This window comes from Schistocerca cancellata, chromosome 2 (genome assembly GCF_023864275.1).
Source record: "Schistocerca cancellata isolate TAMUIC-IGC-003103 chromosome 2, iqSchCanc2.1, whole genome shotgun sequence".
In the NCBI taxonomy this organism is placed as follows: Eukaryota; Metazoa; Arthropoda; class Insecta; order Orthoptera; family Acrididae; genus Schistocerca; species Schistocerca cancellata.
The window spans coordinates 717,459,805-717,462,298 of NC_064627.1; positions in this window are offsets into that span (position 1 = coordinate 717,459,805).

The window sequence follows — 2,494 nt, forward strand, 5'->3', positions numbered from 1 at the left end:
TGGAGTAACAAATATCATTTTTCCTTCTGAAATTGTAATTATGACATCAATGTTCCTTTTGAACCATAGTGGATTATTTACAACACACTTCATGAGGGAATATGTATACTGTGAAGCAGTAGTCAGAATGCCCAAACCCTTACACAGATGTCTGCCAGATAATTGTGGGTGAGCACCACCTATTATTCTCACAGCATGTTCTCGAGCAACGAAGACTTAGTTTCTTATATATGAGTTACCCAGAACATTATTCCATGACATCACTGAATGAAAATATGCAAGACACATCAACTTGCTGATTTGTCTCTCCCCAAGATCTGCAACAATTTGAAGTGTGAATGTGACTGAACTAACAATAAGTCTGTGTTAGAGAAATACAAAAAAAAAGCAGTTAACAAGCATGTTGTTAGATTTATTACCGGTAGGTTCATTCGAGACATAAGTATTACAGAAACGCTCCAAGACTTAACCCTTAACCGGAATCGTGGGTCATTTTGGACCCACCGACAACAATAAAACCATCTAACAATGGAAACGCGCAGCATTTCTGTTTCACGCGCCAGTGTAATCTCAGTACATTGTGAGGTACACCAGGGGCTGGGAACTCGCTGCTTGAAATTTACTGGAAGTGGAGGTAAGTGCCATCGCTGGGTCCAATTTGACCTGCGATTCCAGATACAGGATTTTTGAAGTCAGTGTATACCGATTTATTTTGTGGTGTTTCTGGCACTTATTGCCGTAATGCAGTGGGGCCTCACTGAAAAAGAAATCTGTGAACTATTATTAGACAAAAATTATTCAGACACAGAATCTTTAAGTGATTTTCAGCCTTGTGATGAAGAGAACATAAGTGACGATGAAAATACACAACAAGAAATTTCTTCTGATTCAAGTAATTCATCATCTGATGATTCAGTAGAGAGAGATAGCTGACTGTCAAGTAGTGCATATTTTCGTGGCAAAAATCGATTCAAGTGGTCTACTCATCCACCAGCTAGGTCCAGAGTCAGAAGCCACAACATCATCACTCACCTGCCTGGTCTCATTGGTACAGCTCGTGAAAAACGGAACATGTCACCAATTGAATCATGGCAGTTGCTGATATCAGATTAAATTATCACAATTATTTGCACTCACACTAATAAGAAAATAACAGAATATTCAGAAAAGTATAAAACTAATACTACTTACACTAACCATATGAGTATTATGGAAATGAAAGCATTTTTTGGGTTGTTGCTATTATCAGGTGTATTCAAATCTAGCCATGAAGATATAGAAAGTTTATGGGCAACTGATGGAACTGGCAGAGATATATTCAGAATAACGATGTCGGTAAAGCGATTTATGTTCCTGTTATCTGCTTTGAGATTTGATGATGTGAATTCTAGGGAAGAAAGAAGCACTAATGATCGTGCTGGTCTCATCTCAGAAATATTTGGAAATTTCATTCAGAACTGTAAGAAAAACTATAGCTGCTCAGAAAATTTGACAGTTGATGAAATGCTTTGCCCTTCTAGAGGGAAATGTTTTTTCAGGGTTTATATGAAATCGAAGCCTGCTAAATATGGCATCAAGATTATGTGCCTTTGTGACGCTAAAACACACTATTTATACAATGCTTTTATCTATACGGGCAAAGCAATCACTAATAAAACAAGCGAACTCTCAGTTCCAACACAGAATGTACTGCAGCTTGCAGAACCTTTATTTGGAACAAACAGAAATATAATTGCTGATAACTGGTTCTCTTCTGTGGCATTGGTTGACAAACTGATTGAAAATGGTTTGACCTATGTTGGAACAATGCGCAAAAATAAAAGGGAAATACCACCAGAATTTTTAGCCAATAAACAATGGGTAGTAGGATCTACGTTATTTGGTTTTGTGAAGGATAAAACATTGGCATCTTATGTCCCAAAAAAGAATCGAAGTGTAGTGGTAATCTCATCAATGCACCATGACAATTCAGCCAATGAAAACAGTGGAAAACCTGAGATAATTGAATTCTATAACAGAACAAAAGGTGGTGTTGATACATTAGATCAGAAATGCACCAATTATTCGGTCTCTAGAAGAACTCAACGGCGGCCATGTGTCATTTTTTCAGCAATATTGAACATTGCGAGTGCACATGGATTCGTATTATGGAAGGCATCAAATAGTGGAAAATGTACGAACTGTAATCATTACATAAAAGAAACTGGACTGAATTTGATAAGGCCATTTATTACAGAAAGGAAGATGGAGGATTCTTCATTTTCAGTAAATATGAAGAGTACAATTGATAATTTTCTAGGGGCAGCTGATGAACTACAAAATGACTAGAAAATTCACCTTTCAATCAAATTGGCTCACGAAAACAAGGAAGATGTTATTTATGTGGTCCTAAAACTGACAGCAAACAATCACAAAAATGTGACAGATGTCTTAAATTCATCTGTAAACAATATGCAGAAAAAAAAGTGTTGTGTACCAAGTGCCACTCTTAGTT